This window comes from Lissotriton helveticus, chromosome 12 (assembly GCF_964261635.1).
Source record: "Lissotriton helveticus chromosome 12, aLisHel1.1, whole genome shotgun sequence".
In the NCBI taxonomy this organism is placed as follows: domain Eukaryota; kingdom Metazoa; phylum Chordata; class Amphibia; order Caudata; family Salamandridae; genus Lissotriton; species Lissotriton helveticus.
Window position 1 is genome coordinate 657,238,733 of NC_136073.1, and position 17,276 is coordinate 657,256,008.

General features: G+C 46.6%; 16 non-coding genes across 16 annotated transcripts; all 16 read left to right on the forward strand.

Moving 5' to 3' along the window:
* Positions 1 to 537: 537 nt before the first annotated feature.
* Positions 538 to 652, forward strand: LOC144800059 (U5 spliceosomal RNA). The gene has a single exon (XR_013603978.1). It is a non-coding gene; the product is annotated as a U5 spliceosomal RNA (small nuclear RNA).
* A 935-nt stretch (positions 653 to 1,587) lies between these two features.
* Positions 1,588 to 1,702, forward strand: LOC144800795 (U5 spliceosomal RNA). Its single transcript, XR_013604679.1, has one exon. It is a non-coding gene; the product is annotated as a U5 spliceosomal RNA (small nuclear RNA).
* A 935-nt stretch (positions 1,703 to 2,637) lies between these two features.
* Positions 2,638 to 2,752, forward strand: LOC144800968 (U5 spliceosomal RNA). The gene has a single exon (XR_013604846.1). It is a non-coding gene; the product is annotated as a U5 spliceosomal RNA (small nuclear RNA).
* Positions 2,753 to 3,687: 935 nt separating this feature from the next.
* LOC144801410 (U5 spliceosomal RNA) lies at positions 3,688 to 3,802 on the forward strand. The gene has a single exon (XR_013605220.1). It is a non-coding gene; the product is annotated as a U5 spliceosomal RNA (small nuclear RNA).
* A 935-nt stretch (positions 3,803 to 4,737) lies between these two features.
* Positions 4,738 to 4,852, forward strand: LOC144801411 (U5 spliceosomal RNA). Its single transcript, XR_013605221.1, has one exon. It is a non-coding gene; the product is annotated as a U5 spliceosomal RNA (small nuclear RNA).
* A 935-nt stretch (positions 4,853 to 5,787) lies between these two features.
* Positions 5,788 to 5,902, forward strand: LOC144800327 (U5 spliceosomal RNA). Its single transcript, XR_013604237.1, has one exon. It is a non-coding gene; the product is annotated as a U5 spliceosomal RNA (small nuclear RNA).
* Positions 5,903 to 6,837: 935 nt separating this feature from the next.
* On the forward strand, positions 6,838 to 6,952 carry LOC144801412 (U5 spliceosomal RNA). Its single transcript, XR_013605222.1, has one exon. It is a non-coding gene; the product is annotated as a U5 spliceosomal RNA (small nuclear RNA).
* A 935-nt stretch (positions 6,953 to 7,887) lies between these two features.
* On the forward strand, positions 7,888 to 8,002 carry LOC144800796 (U5 spliceosomal RNA). Its single transcript, XR_013604680.1, has one exon. It is a non-coding gene; the product is annotated as a U5 spliceosomal RNA (small nuclear RNA).
* A 935-nt stretch (positions 8,003 to 8,937) lies between these two features.
* On the forward strand, positions 8,938 to 9,053 carry LOC144800989 (U5 spliceosomal RNA). The gene has a single exon (XR_013604867.1). It is a non-coding gene; the product is annotated as a U5 spliceosomal RNA (small nuclear RNA).
* Positions 9,054 to 9,975: 922 nt separating this feature from the next.
* LOC144801413 (U5 spliceosomal RNA) lies at positions 9,976 to 10,090 on the forward strand. The gene has a single exon (XR_013605223.1). It is a non-coding gene; the product is annotated as a U5 spliceosomal RNA (small nuclear RNA).
* Positions 10,091 to 11,025: 935 nt separating this feature from the next.
* On the forward strand, positions 11,026 to 11,140 carry LOC144800969 (U5 spliceosomal RNA). The gene has a single exon (XR_013604847.1). It is a non-coding gene; the product is annotated as a U5 spliceosomal RNA (small nuclear RNA).
* Positions 11,141 to 12,075: 935 nt separating this feature from the next.
* Positions 12,076 to 12,190, forward strand: LOC144801414 (U5 spliceosomal RNA). The gene has a single exon (XR_013605224.1). It is a non-coding gene; the product is annotated as a U5 spliceosomal RNA (small nuclear RNA).
* Positions 12,191 to 13,125: 935 nt separating this feature from the next.
* Positions 13,126 to 13,240, forward strand: LOC144801415 (U5 spliceosomal RNA). Its single transcript, XR_013605225.1, has one exon. It is a non-coding gene; the product is annotated as a U5 spliceosomal RNA (small nuclear RNA).
* Positions 13,241 to 14,175: 935 nt separating this feature from the next.
* Positions 14,176 to 14,290, forward strand: LOC144800755 (U5 spliceosomal RNA). The gene has a single exon (XR_013604641.1). It is a non-coding gene; the product is annotated as a U5 spliceosomal RNA (small nuclear RNA).
* Positions 14,291 to 15,225: 935 nt separating this feature from the next.
* LOC144801416 (U5 spliceosomal RNA) lies at positions 15,226 to 15,340 on the forward strand. The gene has a single exon (XR_013605226.1). It is a non-coding gene; the product is annotated as a U5 spliceosomal RNA (small nuclear RNA).
* Positions 15,341 to 16,275: 935 nt separating this feature from the next.
* On the forward strand, positions 16,276 to 16,390 carry LOC144800797 (U5 spliceosomal RNA). Its single transcript, XR_013604681.1, has one exon. It is a non-coding gene; the product is annotated as a U5 spliceosomal RNA (small nuclear RNA).
* The last annotated feature ends 886 nt before the right edge of the window (positions 16,391 to 17,276 follow it).

Consider the following 17,276-nt stretch of genomic DNA (forward strand, 5'->3'; position numbering starts at 1 on the left):
CAATCCTGAGTCAGATTCCTCTCAGGTACACTTGAAGCGGCACGCCAGTCCTGTTTCATGTGCCTCTAGCCTAGACAGATATATACTTCTATATTCAGGTTTAATGAAAGTACGTGCGAAAAAGGGACTTAAAGTGCATGGCTATGTGCAGAGCACAGTGGTGGCTCACAGCCTAACGATTGGAAGGATGGTGTGGAAAGCGTAAAATCGCTGGGGTACAAAAGTCCTACAGTGCCACTTCACCTAAAGCCTGATGCACGCTTCCCGTTCCCCTTGCCCAGCAGCCGCAATGCCTCCTAATGAGCTGAGGTGTGTACAGAAAAGAATTTGCATATTCCCAGACAGACGCATGGGAACTGTCCACCTTTTTGATTTTCTGTGCTTTGAGCAGAGACTCTGAAATTTGGGCCTGCTTCCCTCACCGGCCTGGTTCTTGTCCTCTTTCTTAGATTTTGAAAATACCTCTCAGGTCCTCACCCTCGCAATGACGGGGTCTTTGATGTGGTGCCACTTACCCCCAGAGAGCCATATTCTAACTTACTCTGGTTTCTCTTCAAAACGAAAAAATCTTTCGCCTTTTACTAAAGATTTCCGTGGAGAGGAACATTTACGAGTTTATTCAATTTTTTTAAGCCTTACCACCGGTGAGGCTGTTTATTTTGTGTTTAAAAGAAAAGCATTAGAAATTGGTGAATATATCTGCGAGTTGTCTGCTGCTGTTTTTTGGGGACATGAGCTTAGGTGTTTTATTCCTGAACTCTCTGCTTGCTCATTTGTATAGACAGAGTGCAGGAGAGGTGCATCATGGGAAAGAGCTTGTGCAGTGCATGAGATTGCTTTTCGTGACTATCTTGGAATTTCACGATAGCAGGCAGTATGTTTTCTCCTCTCTTAATATTCCTGCTGTCAGAGGCCAGACGTCACCCTCCTTTTTCAAGGTGGCACCTAGACTCACGCTGTGCTTTTCATAGGGCTTGCCCGTTATTTGTGCCCGTTAGAGGTGCCCCATAGAGGTTGGCCAATCCTGAGTCGGTGCCCTGAGAGGGTGGCCAATCATGAGTCAGATTCCTCTCAGGTACACTTGAAGCGGCACGCCAGTCCTGTTTCATGTGCCTCTAGCCTAGACAGATATATACTTCTATATTCAGGTTTAATGAAAGTACGTGCGAAAAAGGGACTTAAAGTGCATGGCTATGTGCAGAGCACAGTGGTGGCTCACAGCCTATCGATTGGAAGGATGGTGTGGAAAGCGTAAAATCGCTGGGGGACAAAAGTCCTACAGTGTCACTTCACCTAAAGCCTGATGCACGCTTCCCGTTCCCCTTGCCCAGCAGCCGCAACGCCTCCTAATGAGCTGAGGTGTGTACAGAAAAGAATTTGCATATTTCCAGACAGACGCATGGGAACTGTCCACCTTTTTGATTTTCTGTGCTTTGAGCAGAGACTCTGAAAATTGGGCCTGCTTCCCTCACTGGCCTGGTTCTTGTCCTCTTTCTTAGATTTTGAAAATACCTCTCAGGTCCTCACCCTCGCAATGACGGGGTCTTTGATGTGGTGCCACTTACCCCCAGAGAGCCATATTCTAACTTACTCTGGTTTCTCTTCAAAACGAAAAAATCTTTCGCCTTTTACTAAAGATTGCCGTGGAGAGGAACATTTACGAGTTTATTCAATTTTTTTAAGCCTTACCACCGGTGAGGCTGTTTATCTTGTGTTTAAAAGAAAAGCATTAGAAATTGGTGAATGTATCTGCGAGTTGTCTGCTGCTGTTTTTTGGGGACATGAGCTTAGGTGTTTTATTCCTGAACTCTCTGCTTGCTCATTTGCATCGACAGAGTGCAGGAGAGGTGCATCATGGGACAGAGCTTGTGCAGTGCATGAGATTGCTTTTCGTGACTATCTTGGAATTTCACGATAGCAGGCAGTATGTTTTCTCCTCTCTTAATATTCCTGCTGTCAGAGGCCAGACGTCACCCTCCTTTTTCAAGGTGGCACCTAGACTCACGCTGTACTTTTCATAGGGCTTGCCCGTTATTTGTGCACGTTAGAGGTGCCCCATAGAGGTTGGCCAATCCTGAGTCGGTGCCCTGAGAGGGTGGCCAATCCTGAGTCAGATTCCTCTCAGGTACACTTGAAGCGGCACGCCAGTCCTGTTTCATGTGCCTCTAGCCTAGACAGATATATACTTCTATATTCAGGTTTAATGAAAGTACGTGCGAAAAAGGGACTTAAAGTGCATTGCTATGTGGGGAGCACAGTGGTGGCTCACAGCCTATCGATTGGAAGGATGGTGTGGAAAGCGTAAAATCGCTGGGGGACAAAAGTCCTACAGTGTCACTTCACCTAAAGCCTGATGCACGCTTCCCGTTCCCCTTGCCCAGCAGCCGCAACGCCTCCTAATGAGCTGAGGTGTGTACAGAAAAGAATTTGCATATTTCCAGACAGACGCATGGGAACTGTCCACCTTTTTGATTTTCTGTGCTTTGAGCAGAGACTCTGAAAATTGGGCCTGCTTCCCTCACTGGCCTGGTTCTTGTCCTCTTTCTTAGATTTTGAAAATACCTCTCAGGTCCTCACCCTCGCAATGACGGGGTCTTTGATGTGGTGCCACTTACCCCCAGAGAGCCATATTCTAACTTACTCTGGTTTCTCTTCAAAACGAAAAAATCTTTCGCCTTTTACTAAAGTTTGCCGTGGAGAGGAACATTTACGAGTTTATTCAATTTTTTTAAGCCTTACCACCGGTGAGGCTGTTTATCTTGTGTTTAAAAGAAAAGCATTAGAAATTGGTGAATATATCTGCGAGTTGTCTGCTGCTGTTTTTTGGGGACATGAGCTTAGGTGTTTTATTCCTGAACTCTCTGCTTGCTCATTTGCATAGACAGAGTGCAGGAGAGGTGCATCATGGGAAAGAGCTTGTGCAGTGCATGAGATTGCTTTTCGTGACTATCTTGGAATTTCACGATAGCAGGCAGTATGTTTTCTCCTCTCTTAATATTCCTGCTGTCAGAGGCCAGACGTCACCCTCCTTTTTCAAGGTGGCACCTAAACTCACGCTGTGCTTTTCATAGGGCTTGCCTGTTATTTGTGCACGTTAGAGGTGCCCCATAGAGGTTGGCCAATCCTGAGTCGGTGCCCTGAGAGGGTGGCCAATCCTGAGTCAGATTCCTCTCAGGTACACTTGAAGCGGCACGCCAGTCCTGTTTCATGTGCCTCTAGCCTAGACAGATATATACTTCCATATTCAGGTTTAATGAAAGTACGTGCGAAAAAGGGACTTAAAGTGCATGGCTATGTGCAGAGCACAGTGGTGGCTCACAGCCTAACGATTGGAAGGATGGTGTGGAAAGCGTAAAATCGCTGGGGGACAAAAGTCCTACAGTGCCACTTCACCTAAAGCCTGATGCACGCTTCCCGTTCCCCTTGCCCAGCAGCCGCAACGCCTCCTAATGAGCTGAGGTGTGTACAGAAAAGAATTTGCATATTCCCAGACAGACGCATGGGAACTGTCCACCTTTTTGATTTTCTGTGCTTTGAGCAGAGACTCTGAAATTTGGGCCTGCTTCCCTCACTGGCCTGGTTCTTGTCCTCTTTCTTAGAGCCTAAAAATACCTCTCAGGTCCTCACCCTCGCAATGACGGGGTCTTTGATGTGGTGCCACTTACCCCCAGAGAGCCATATTCTAACTTACTCTGGTTTCTCTTCAAAACGAAAAAATCTTTCGCCTTTTACTAAAGATTTCCGTGGAGAGGAACATTTACGAGTTTATTCAATTTTTTTAAGCCTTACCACAGGTGAGGCTGTTTATCGTGTGTTTAAAAGAAAAGCATTAGAAATTGGTGAATATATCTGCGAGTTGTCTGCTGCTGTTTTTTGGGGACATGAGCTTAGGTGTTTTATTCCTGAACTCTCTGCTTGCTCATTTGCATTGACAGAGTGCAGGAGAGGTGCATCATGGGAAAGAGCTTGTGCAGTGCATGAGATTGCTTTTCGTGACTATCTTGGAATTTCACGATAGCAGGCAGTATGTTTTCTCCTCTCTTAATATTCCTGCTGTCAGAGGCCAGACGTCACCCTCCTTTTTCAAGGTGGCACCTAGACTCACGCTGTGCTTTTCATAGGGCTTGCCCGTTATTTGTGCACGTTAGAGGTGCCCCATAGAGGTTGGCCAATCCTGAGTCGGTGCCCTGAGAGGGTGGCCAATCCTGAGTCAGATTCCTCTCAGGTACACTTGAAGCGGCACGCCAGTCCTGTTTCATGTGCCTCTAGCCTAGACAGATATATACTTCTATATTCAGGTTTAATGAAAGTACGTGCGAAAAAGGGACTTAAAGTGCATGGCTATGTGCAGAGCACAGTGGTGGCTCACAGCCTATCGATTGGAAGGATGGTGTGGAAAGCGTAAAATCGCTGGGGGACAAAAGTCCTACAGTGTCACTTCACCTAAAGCCTGATGCACGCTTCCCGTTCCCCTTGCCCAGCAGCCGCAACGCCTCCTAATGAGCTGAGGTGTGTACAGAAAAGAATTTGCATATTTCCAGACAGACGCATGGGAACTGTCCACCTTTTTGATTTTCTGTGCTTTGAGCAGAGACTCTGAAAATTGGGCCTGCTTCCCTCACTGGCCTGGTTCTTGTCCTCTTTCTTAGAGCCTAAAAATACCTCTCAGGTCCTCACCCTCGCAATGACGGGGTCTTTGATGTGGTGCCACTTACCCCCAGAGAGCCATATTCTAACTTACTCTGGTTTCTCTTCAAAACGAAAAAATCTTTCGCCTTTTACTAAAGATTTCCGTGGAGAGGAACATTTACGAGTTTATTCAATTTTTTTAAGCCTTACCACAGGTGAGGCTGTTTATCGTGTGTTTAAAAGAAAAGCATTAGAAATTGGTGAATATATCTGCGAGTTGTCTGCTGCTGTTTTTTGGGGACATGAGCTTAGGTGTTTTATTCCTGAACTCTCTGCTTGTTCATTTGCATCGACAGAGTGCAGGAGAGGTGCATCATGGGACAGAGCTTGTGCAGTGCATGAGATTGCTTTTCGTGACTATCTTGGAATTTCACGATAGCAGGCAGTATGTTTTCTCCTCTCTTAATATTCCTGCTGTCAGAGGCCAGACGTCACCCTCCTTTTTCAAGGTGGCACCTAGACTCACGCTGTGCTTTTCATAGGGCTTGCCCGTTATTTGTGCACGTTAGAGGTGCCCCATAGAGGTTGGCCAATCCTGAGTCAGTGCCCTGAGAGGGTGGCCAATCCTGAGTCAGATTCCTCTCAGGTACACTTGAAGCGGCACGCCAGTCCTGTTTCATGTGCCTCTAGCCTAGACAGATATATACTTCTATATTCAGGTTTAATGAAAGTACGTGCGAAAAAGGGACTTAAAGTGCATGGCTATGTGCAGAGCACAGTGGTGGCTCACAGCCTAACGATTGGAAGGATGGTGTGGAAAGCGTAAAATCGCTGGGGTACAAAAGTCATACAGTGCCACTTCACCTAAAGCCTGATGCACGCTTCCCGTTCCCCTTGCCCAGCAGCCGCAACGCCTCCTAATGAGCTGAGGTGTGTACAGAAAAGAATTTGCATATTCCCAGACAGACGCATGGGAACTGTCCACCTTTTTGATTTTCTGTGCTTTGAGCAGAGACTCTGAAATTTGGGCCTGCTTCCCTCACCGGCCTGGTTCTTGTCCTCTTTCTTAGATTTTGAAAATACCTCTCAGGTCCTCACCCTCGCAATGACGGGGTCTTTGATGTGGTGCCACTTACCCCCAGAGAAACATATTCTAACTTACTCTGGTTTCTCTTCAAAACGAAAAAATCTTTTGCCTTTTACTAAAGATTTCCGTGGAGAGGAACATTTACGAGTTTATTCAATTTTTTTAAGCCTTACCACCGGTGAGGCTGTTTATTTTGTGTTTAAAAGAAAAGCATTAGAAATTGGTGAATATATCTGCGAGTTGTCTGCTGCTGTTTTTTGGGGACATGAGCTTAGGTGTTTTATTCCTGAACTCTCTGCTTGCTCATTTGTATAGACAGAGTGCAGGAGAGGTGCATCATGGGAAAGAGCTTGTGCAGTGCATGAGATTGCTTTTCGTGACTATCTTGGAATTTCACGATAGCAGGCAGTATGTTTTCTCCTCTCTTAATATTCCTGCTGTCAGAGACCAGACGTCACCCTCCTTTTTCAAGGTGGCACCTAGACTCACGCTGTGCTTTTCATAGGGCTTGCCCGTTATTTGTGCCCGTTAGAGGTGCCCCATAGAGGTTGGCCAATCCTGAGTCGGTGCCCTGAGAGGGTGGCCAATCCTGAGTCAGATTCCTCTCAGGTACACTTGAAGCGGCACGCCAGTCCTGTTTCATGTGCCTCTAGCCTAGACAGATATATACTTCTATATTCAGGTTTAATGAAAGTACGTGCGAAAAAGGGACTTAAAGTGCATGGCTATGTGCAGAGCACAGTGGTGGCTCACAGCCTATCGATTGGAAGGATGGTGTGGAAAGCGTAAAATCGCTGGGGGACAAAAGTCCTACAGTGTCACTTCACCTAAAGCCTGATGCACGCTTCCCGTTCCCCTTGCCCAGCAGCCGCAACGCCTCCTAATGAGCTGAGGTGTGTACAGAAAAGAATTTGCATATTTCCAGACAGACGCATGGGAACTGTCCACCTTTTTGATTTTCTGTGCTTTGAGCAGAGACTCTGAAAATTGGGCCTGCTTCCCTCACTGGCCTGGTTCTTGTCCTCTTTCTTAGAGCCTAAAAATACCTCTCAGGTCCTCACCCTCGCAATGACGGGGTCTTTGATGTGGTGCCACTTACCCCCAGAGAGCTATATTCTAACTTACTCTGGTTTCTCTTCAAAACGAAAAAATCTTTCGCCTTTTACTAAAGATTTCCGTGGAGAGGAACATTTACGAGTTTATTCAATTTTTTTAAGCCTTACCACAGGTGAGGCTGTTTATCGTGTGTTTAAAAGAAAAGCATTAGAAATTGGTGAATATATCTGCGAGTTGTCTGCTGCTGTTTTTTGGGGACATGAGCTTAGGTGTTTTATTCCTGAACTCTCTGCTTGCTCATTTGCATCGACAGAGTGCAGGAGAGGTGCATCATGGGACAGAGCTTGTGCAGTGCATGAGATTGCTTTTCGTGACTATCTTGGAATTTCACGATAGCAGGCAGTATGTTTTCTCCTCTCTTAATATTCCTGCTGTCAGAGGCCAGACGTCACCCTCCTTTTTCAAGGTGGCACCTAGACTCACGCTGTGCTTTTCATAGGGCTTGCCCGTTATTTGTGCACGTTAGAGGTGCCCCATAGAGGTTGGCCAATCCTGAGTCGGTGCCCTGAGAGGGTGGCCAATCCTGAGTCAGATTCCTCTCAGGTACACTTGAAGCGGCACGCCAGTCCTGTTTCATGTGCCTCTAGCCTAGACAGATATATACTTCTATATTCAGGTTTAATGAAAGTACGTGCGAAAAAGGGACTTAAAGTGCATGGCTATGTGCAGAGCACAGTGGTGGCTCACAGCCTAACGATTGGAAGGATGGTGTGGAAAGCGTAAAATCGCTGGGGTACAAAAGTCCTACAGTGCCACTTCACCTAAAGCCTGATGCACGCTTCCCGTTCCCCTTGCCCAGCAGCCGCAACGCCTCCTAATGAGCTGAGGTGTGTACAGAAAAGAATTTGCATATTCCCAGACAGACGCATGGGAACTGTCCACCTTTTTGATTTTCTGTGCTTTGAGCAGAGACTCTGAAAATTGGGCCTGCTTCCCTCACTGGCCTGGTTCTTGTCCTCTTTCTTAGATTTTGAAAATACCTCTCAGGTCCTCACCCTCGCAATGACGGGGTCTTTGATGTGGTGCCACTTACCCCCAGAGAGCCATATTCTAACTTACTCTGGTTTCTCTTCAAAACGAAAAAATCTTTCGCCTTTTACTAAAGATTGCCGTGGAGAGGAACATTTACGAGTTTATTCAATTTTTTTAAGCCTTACCACCGGTGAGGCTGTTTATCTTGTGTTTAAAAGAAAAGCATTAGAAATTGGTGAATATATCTGCGAGTTGTCTGCTGCTGTTTTTTGGGGACATGAGCTTAGGTGTTTTATTCCTGAACTCTCTGCTTGCTCATTTGCATAGACAGAGTGCAGGAGAGGTGCATCATGGGAAAGAGCTTGTGCAGTGCATGAGATTGCTTTTCGTGACTATCTTGGAATTTCACGATAGCAGGCAGTATGTTTTCTCCTCTCTTAATATTCCTGCTGTCAGAGGCCAGACGTCACCCTCCTTTTTCAAGGTGGCACCTAGACTCACGCTGTGCTTTTCATAGGGCTTGCCTGTTATTTGTGCACGTTAGAGGTGCCCCATAGAGGTTGGCCAATCCTGAGTCGGTGCCCTGAGAGGGTGGCCAATCCTGAGTCAGATTCCTCTCAGGTACACTTGAAGCGGCACGCCAGTCCTGTTTCATGTGCCTCTAGCCTAGACAGATATATACTTCCATATTCAGGTTTAATGAAAGTACGTGCGAAAAAGGGACTTAAAGTGCATGGCTATGTGCAGAGCACAGTGGTGGCTCACAGCCTAACGATTGGAAGGATGGTGTGGAAAGCGTAAAATCGCTGGGGGACAAAAGTCCTACAGTGCCACTTCACCTAAAGCCTGATGCACGCTTCCCGTTCCCCTTGCCCAGCAGCCGCAACGCCTCCTAATGAGCTGAGGTGTGTACAGAAAAGAATTTGCATATTCCCAGACAGACGCATGGGAACTGTCCACCTTTTTGATTTTCTGTGCTTTGAGCAGAGACTCTGAAATTTGGGCCTGCTTCCCTCACCGGCCTGGTTCTTGTCCTCTTTCTTAGATTTTGAAAATACCTCTCAGGTCCTCACCCTCGCAATGACGGGGTCTTTGATGTGGTGCCACTTACCCCCAGAGAGCCATATTCTAACTTACTCTGGTTTTCTCTTCAAAACGAAAAAATCTTTCGCCTTTTACTAAGGATTTCCGTGGAGAGGAACATTTACGAGTTTATTCAATTTTTTTAAGCCTTACCACCGGTGAGGCTGTTTATCTTGTGTTTAAAAGAAAAGCATTAGAAATTGGTGAATATATCTGCGAGTTGTCTGCTGCTGTTTTTTGGGGACATGAGCTTAGGTGTTTTATTCCTGAACTCTCTGCTTACTCATTTGCATAGACAGAGTGCAGGAGAGGTGCATCATGGGAAAGAGCTTGTGCAGTGCATGAGATTGCTTTTCGTGACTATCTTGGAATTTCACGATAGCAGGCAGTATGTTTTCTCCTCTCTTAATATTCCTGCTGTCAGAGGCCAGACGTCACCCTCCTTTTTCAAGGTGGCACCTAGACTCACGCTGTGCTTTTCATAGGGCTTGCCCGTTATTTGTGCCCGTTAGAGGTTGGCCAATCCTGAGTCGGTGCCCTGAGAGGGTGGCCAATCATGAGTCAGATTCCTCTCAGGTACACTTGAAGCGGCACGCCAGTCCTGTTTCATGTGCCTCTAGCCTAGACAGATATATACTTCTATATTCAGGTTTAATGAAAGTACGTGCGAAAAAGGGACTTAAAGTGCATGGCTATGTGCAGAGCACAGTGGTGGCTCACAGCCTATCGATTGGAAGGATGGTGTGGAAAGCGTAAAATCGCTGGGGGACAAAAGTCCTACAGTGTCACTTCACCTAAAGCCTGATGCACGCTTCCCGTTCCCCTTGCCCAGCAGCCGCAACGCCTCCTAATGAGCTGAGGTGTGTACAGAAAAGAATTTGCATATTTCCAGACAGACGCATGGGAACTGTCCACCTTTTTGATTTTCTGTGCTTTGAGCAGAGACTCTGAAAATTGGGCCTGCTTCCCTCACTGGCCTGGTTCTTGTCCTCTTTCTTAGAGCCTAAAAATACCTCTCAGGTCCTCACCCTCGCAATGACGGGGTCTTTGATGTGGTGCCACTTACCCCCAGAGAGCCATATTCTAACTTACTCTGGTTTCTCTTCAAAACGAAAAAATCTTTCGCCTTTTACTAAAGATTTCCGTGGAGAGGAACATTTACGAGTTTATTCAATTTTTTTAAGCCTTACCACAGGTGAGGCTGTTTATCGTGTGTTTAAAAGAAAAGCATTAGAAATTGGTGAATATATCTGCGAGTTGTCTGCTGCTGTTTTTTGGGGACATGAGCTTAGGTGTTTTATTCCTGAACTCTCTGCTTGCTCATTTGCATCGACAGAGTGCAGGAGAGGTGCATCATGGGACAGAGCTTGTGCAGTGCATGAGATTGCTTTTCGTGACTATCTTGGAATTTCACGATAGCAGGCAGTATGTTTTCTCCTCTCTTAATATTCCTGCTGTCAGAGGCCAGACGTCACCCTCCTTTTTCAAGGTGGCACCTAGACTCACGCTGTGCTTTTCATAGGGCTTGCCCGTTATTTGTGCACGTTAGAGGTGCCCCATAGAGGTTGGCCAATCCTGAGTCGGTGCCCTGAGAGGGTGGCCAATCCTGAGTCAGATTCCTCTCAGGTACACTTGAAGCGGCACGCCAGTCCTGTTTCATGTGCCTCTAGCCTAGACAGATATATACTTCTATATTCAGGTTTAATGAAAGTACGTGCGAAAAAGGGACTTAAAGTGCATGGCTATGTGCAGAGCACAGTGGTGGCTCACAGCCTAACGATTGGAAGGATGGTGTGGAAAGCGTAAAATCGCTGGGGTACAAAAGTCCTACAGTGCCACTTCACCTAAAGCCTGATGCACGCTTCCCGTTCCCCTTGCCCAGCAGCCGCAACGCCTCCTAATGAGCTGAGGTGTGTACAGAAAAGAATTTGCATATTCCCAGACAGACGCATGGGAACTGTCCACCTTTTTGATTTTCTGTGCTTTGAGCAGAGACTCTGAAAATTGGGCCTGCTTCCCTCACTGGCCTGGTTCTTGTCCTCTTTCTTAGATTTTGAAAATACCTCTCAGGTCCTCACCCTCGCAATGACGGGGTCTTTGATGTGGTGCCACTTACCCCCAGAGAGCCATATTCTAACTTACTCTGGTTTCTCTTCAAAACGAAAAAATCTTTCGCCTTTTACTAAAGTTTGCCGTGGAGAGGAACATTTACGAGTTTATTCAATTTTTTTAAGCCTTACCACCGGTGAGGCTGTTTATCTTGTGTTTAAAAGAAAAGCATTAGAAATTGGTGAATATATCTGCGAGTTGTCTGCTGCTGTTTTTTGGGGACATGAGCTTAGGTGTTTTATTCCTGAACTCTCTGCTTGCTCATTTGCATAGACAGAGTGCAGGAGAGGTGCATCATGGGAAAGAGCTTGTGCAGTGCATGAGATTGCTTTTCGTGACTATCTTGGAATTTCACGATAGCAGGCAGTATGTTTTCTCCTCTCTTAATATTCCTGCTGTCAGAGGCCAGACGTCACCCTCCTTTTTCAAGGTGGCACCTAAACTCACGCTGTGCTTTTCATAGGGCTTGCCTGTTATTTGTGCACGTTAGAGGTGCCCCATAGAGGTTGGCCAATCCTGAGTCGGTGCCCTGAGAGGGTGGCCAATCCTGAGTCAGATTCCTCTCAGGTACACTTGAAGCGGCACGCCAGTCCTGTTTCATGTGCCTCTAGCCTAGACAGATATATACTTCCATATTCAGGTTTAATGAAAGTACGTGCGAAAAAGGGACTTAAAGTGCATGGCTATGTGCAGAGCACAGTGGTGGCTCACAGCCTAACGATTGGAAGGATGGTGTGGAAAGCGTAAAATCGCTGGGGGACAAAAGTCCTACAGTGCCACTTCACCTAAAGCCTGATGCACGCTTCCCGTTCCCCTTGCCCAGCAGCCGCAACGCCTCCTAATGAGCTGAGGTGTGTACAGAAAAGAATTTGCATATTCCCAGACAGACGCATGGGAACTGTCCACCTTTTTGATTTTCTGTGCTTTGAGCAGAGACTCTGAAATTTGGGCCTGCTTCCCTCACTGGCCTGGTTCTTGTCCTCTTTCTTAGAGCCTAAAAATACCTCTCAGGTCCTCACCCTCGCAATGACGGGGTCTTTGATGTGGTGCCACTTACCCCCAGAGAGCCATATTCTAACTTACTCTGGTTTCTCTTCAAAACGAAAAAATCTTTCGCCTTTTACTAAAGATTTCCGTGGAGAGGAACATTTACGAGTTTATTCAATTTTTTTAAGCCTTACCACAGGTGAGGCTGTTTATCGTGTGTTTAAAAGAAAAGCATTAGAAATTGGTGAATATATCTGCGAGTTGTCTGCTGCTGTTGTTTGGGGACATGAGCTTAGGTGTTTTATTCCTGAACTCTCTGCTTGCTCATTTGCATTGACAGAGTGCAGGAGAGGTGCATCATGGGAAAGAGCTTGTGCAGTGCATGAGATTGCTTTTCGTGACTATCTTGGAATTTCACGATAGCAGGCAGTATGTTTTCTCCTCTCTTAATATTCCTGCTGTCAGAGGCCAGACGTCACCCTCCTTTTTCAAGGTGGCACCTAGACTCACGCTGTGCTTTTCATAGGGCTTGCCCGTTATTTGTGCACGTTAGAGGTGCCCCATAGAGGTTGGCCAATCCTGAGTCGGTGCCCTGAGAGGGTGGCCAATCCTGAGTCAGATTCCTCTCAGGTACACTTGAAGCGGCACGCCAGTCCTGTTTCATGTGCCTCTAGCCTAGACAGATATATACTTCTATATTCAGGTTTAATGAAAGTACGTGCGAAAAAGGGACTTAAAGTGCATGGCTATGTGCAGAGCACAGTGGTGGCTCACAGCCTATCGATTGGAAGGATGGTGTGGAAAGCGTAAAATCGCTGGGGGACAAAAGTCCTACAGTGTCACTTCACCTAAAGCCTGATGCACGCTTCCCGTTCCCCTTGCCCAGCAGCCGCAACGCCTCCTAATGAGCTGAGGTGTGTACAGAAAAGAATTTGCATATTTCCAGACAGACGCATGGGAACTGTCCACCTTTTTGATTTTCTGTGCTTTGAGCAGAGACTCTGAAAATTGGGCCTGCTTCCCTCACTGGCCTGGTTCTTGTCCTCTTTCTTAGAGCCTAAAAATACCTCTCAGGTCCTCACCCTCGCAATGACGGGGTCTTTGATGTGGTGCCACTTACCCCCAGAGAGCCATATTCTAACTTACTCTGGTTTCTCTTCAAAACGAAAAAATCTTTCGCCTTTTACTAAAGATTTCCGTGGAGAGGAACATTTACGAGTTTATTCAATTTTTTTAAGCCTTACCACAGGTGAGGCTGTTTATCGTGTGTTTAAAAGAAAAGCATTAGAAATTGGTGAATATATCTGCGAGTTGTCTGCTGCTGTTTTTTGGGGACATGAGCTTAGGTGTTTTATTCCTGAACTCTCTGCTTGTTCATTTGCATCGACAGAGTGCAGGAGAGGTGCATCATGGGACAGAGCTTGTGCAGTGCATGAGATTGCTTTTCGTGACTATCTTGGAATTTCACGATAGCAGGCAGTATGTTTTCTCCTCTCTTAATATTCCTGCTGTCAGAGGCCAGACGTCACCCTCCTTTTTCAAGGTGGCACCTAGACTCACGCTGTGCTTTTCATAGGGCTTGCCCGTTATTTGTGCACGTTAGAGGTGCCCCATAGAGGTTGGCCAATCCTGAGTCAGTGCCCTGAGAGGGTGGCCAATCCTGAGTCAGATTCCTCTCAGGTACACTTGAAGCGGCACGCCAGTCCTGTTTCATGTGCCTCTAGCCTAGACAGATATATACTTCTATATTCAGGTTTAATGAAAGTACGTGCGAAAAAGGGACTTAAAGTGCATGGCTATGTGCAGAGCACAGTGGTGGCTCACAGCCTAACGATTGGAAGGATGGTGTGGAAAGCGTAAAATCGCTGGGGTACAAAAGTCCTACAGTGCCACTTCACCTAAAGCCTGATGCACGCTTCCCGTTCCCCTTGCCCAGCAGCCGCAACGCCTCCTAATGAGCTGAGGTGTGTACAGAAAAGAATTTGCATATTCCCAGACAGACGCATGGGAACTGTCCACCTTTTTGATTTTCTGTGCTTTGAGCAGAGACTCTGAAATTTGGGCCTGCTTCCCTCACCGGCCTGGTTCTTGTCCTCTTTCTTAGATTTTGAAAATACCTCTCAGGTCCTCACCCTCGCAATGACGGGGTCTTTGATGTGGTGCCACTTACCCCCAGAGAAACATATTCTAACTTACTCTGGTTTCTCTTCAAAACGAAAAAATCTTTTGCCTTTTACTAAAGATTTCCGAGGAGAGGAACATTTACGAGTTTATTCAATTTTTTTAAGCCTTACCACCGGTGAGGCTGTTTATTTTGTGTTTAAAAGAAAAGCATTAGAAATTGGTGAATATATCTGCGAGTTGTCTGCTGCTGTTTTTTGGGGACATGAGCTTAGGTGTTTTATTCCTGAACTCTCTGCTTGCTCATTTGTATAGACAGAGTGCAGGAGAGGTGCATCATGGGAAAGAGCTTGTGCAGTGCATGAGATTGCTTTTCGTGACTATCTTGGAATTTCACGATAGCAGGCAGTATGTTTTCTCCTCTCTTAATATTCCTGCTGTCAGAGACCAGACGTCACCCTCCTTTTTCAAGGTGGCACCTAGACTCACGCTGTGCTTTTCATAGGGCTTGCCCGTTATTTGTGCCCGTTAGAGGTGCCCCATAGAGGTTGGCCAATCCTGAGTCGGTGCCCTGAGAGGGTGGCCAATCCTGAGTCAGATTCCTCTCAGGTACACTTGAAGCGGCACGCCAGTCCTGTTTCATGTGCCTCTAGCCTAGACAGATATATACTTCTATATTCAGGTTTAATGAAAGTACGTGCGAAAAAGGGACTTAAAGTGCATGGCTATGTGCAGAGCACAGTGGTGGCTCACAGCCTATCGATTGGAAGGATGGTGTGGAAAGCGTAAAATCGCTGGGGGACAAAAGTCCTACAGTGTCACTTCACCTAAAGCCTGATGCACGCTTCCCGTTCCCCTTGCCCAGCAGCCGCAACGCCTCCTAATGAGCTGAGGTGTGTACAGAAAAGAATTTGCATATTTCCAGACAGACGCATGGGAACTGTCCACCTTTTTGATTTTCTGTGCTTTGAGCAGAGACTCTGAAAATTGGGCCTGCTTCCCTCACTGGCCTGGTTCTTGTCCTCTTTCTTAGAGCCTAAAAATACCTCTCAGGTCCTCACCCTCGCAATGACGGGGTCTTTGATGTGGTGCCACTTACCCCCAGAGAGCTATATTCTAACTTACTCTGGTTTCTCTTCAAAACGAAAAAATCTTTCGCCTTTTACTAAAGATTTCCGTGGAGAGGAACATTTACGAGTTTATTCAATTTTTTTAAGCCTTACCACAGGTGAGGCTGTTTATCGTGTGTTTAAAAGAAAAGCATTAGAAATTGGTGAATATATCTGCGAGTTGTCTGCTGCTGTTTTTTGGGGACATGAGCTTAGGTGTTTTATTCCTGAACTCTCTGCTTGCTCATTTGCATCGACAGAGTGCAGGAGAGGTGCATCATGGGACAGAGCTTGTGCAGTGCATGAGATTGCTTTTCGTGACTATCTTGGAATTTCACGATAGCAGGCAGTATGTTTTCTCCTCTCTTAATATTCCTGCTGTCAGAGGCCAGACGTCACCCTCCTTTTTCAAGGTGGCACCTAGACTCACGCTGTGCTTTTCATAGGGCTTGCCCGTTATTTGTGCACGTTAGAGGTGCCCCATAGAGGTTGGCCAATCCTGAGTCGGTGCCCTGAGAGGGTGGCCAATCCTGAGTCAGATTCCTCTCAGGTACACTTGAAGCGGCACGCCAGTCCTGTTTCATGTGCCTCTAGCCTAGACAGATATATACTTCTATATTCAGGTTTAATGAAAGTACGTGCGAAAAAGGGACTTAAAGTGCATGGCTATGTGCAGAGCACAGTGGTGGCTCACAGCCTAACGATTGGAAGGATGGTGTGGAAAGCGTAAAATCGCTGGGGTACAAAAGTCCTACAGTGCCACTTCACCTAAAGCCTGATGCACGCTTCCCGTTCCCCTTGCCCAGCAGCCGCAACGCCTCCTAATGAGCTGAGGTGTGTACAGAAAAGAATTTGCATATTCCCAGACAGACGCATGGGAACTGTCCACCTTTTTGATTTTCTGTGCTTTGAGCAGAGACTCTGAAAATTGGGCCTGCTTCCCTCACTGGCCTGGTTCTTGTCCTCTTTCTTAGATTTTGAAAATACCTCTCAGGTCCTCACCCTCGCAATGACGGGGTCTTTGATGTGGTGCCACTTACCCCCAGAGAGCCATATTCTAACTTACTCTGGTTTCTCTTCAAAACGAAAAAATCTTTCGCCTTTTACTAAAGATTGCCGTGGAGAGGAACATTTACGAGTTTATTCAATTTTTTTAAGCCTTACCACCGGTGAGGCTGTTTATCTTGTGTTTAAAAGAAAAGCATTAGAAATTGGTGAATATATCTGCGAGTTGTCTGCTGCTGTTTTTTGGGGACATGAGCTTAGGTGTTTTATTCCTGAACTCTCTGCTTGCTCATTTGCATAGACAGAGTGCAGGAGAGGTGCATCATGGGAAAGAGCTTGTGCAGTGCATGAGATTGCTTTTCGTGACTATCTTGGAATTTCACGATAGCAGGCAGTATGTTTTCTCCTCTCTTAATATTCCTGCTGTCAGAGGCCAGACGTCACCCTCCTTTTTCAAGGTGGCACCTAGACTCACGCTGTGCTTTTCATAGGGCTTGCCTGTTATTTGTGCACGTTAGAGGTGCCCCATAGAGGTTGGCCAATCCTGAGTCGGTGCCCTGAGAGGGTGGCCAATCCTGAGTCAGATTCCTCTCAGGTACACTTGAAGCGGCACGCCAGTCCTGTTTCATGTGCCTCTAGCCTAGACAGATATATACTTCCATATTCAGGTTTAATGAAAGTACGTGCGAAAAAGGGACTTAAAGTGCATGGCTATGTGCAGAGCACAGTGGTGGCTCACAGCCTAACGATTGGAAGGATGGTGTGGAAAGCGTAAAATCGCTGGGGGACAAAAGTCCTACAGTGCCACTTCACCTAAAGCCTGATGCACGCTTCCCGTTCCCCTTGCCCAGCAGCCGCAACGCCTCCTAATGAGCTGAGGTGTGTACAGAAAAGAATTTGCATATTCCCAGACAGACGCATGGGAACTGTCCACCTTTTTGATTTTCTGTGCTTTGAGCAGAGACTCTGAAATTTGGGCCTGCTTCCCTCACCGGCCTGGTTCTTGTCCTCTTTCTTAGATTTTGAAAATACCTCTCAGGTCCTCACCCTCGCAATGA